Raw genomic sequence first — 208 nt, forward strand, 5'->3', positions numbered from 1 at the left:
TCACCTGACACATTAAAGTTCAAAGAAAATGAAATTAAAGACTCATGAGATTGATAATACTGAGGAGATAGTAGTTGGCAGTGGCACAAAAAGATGGCAGAACATAACACAAAATTTCTATGATAAAGAAATTTAGCATTGTATCGTAATGAGAGATAATTTAATCAGACTTACCTCCCCAATCTCAAGCCCATTGTTGCCGTGGTGG

The sequence above is a fragment of the Penaeus monodon genome, chromosome 25 (genome assembly GCF_015228065.2).
Source record: "Penaeus monodon isolate SGIC_2016 chromosome 25, NSTDA_Pmon_1, whole genome shotgun sequence".
NCBI classification, from domain to species: Eukaryota; Metazoa; Arthropoda; class Malacostraca; order Decapoda; family Penaeidae; genus Penaeus; species Penaeus monodon.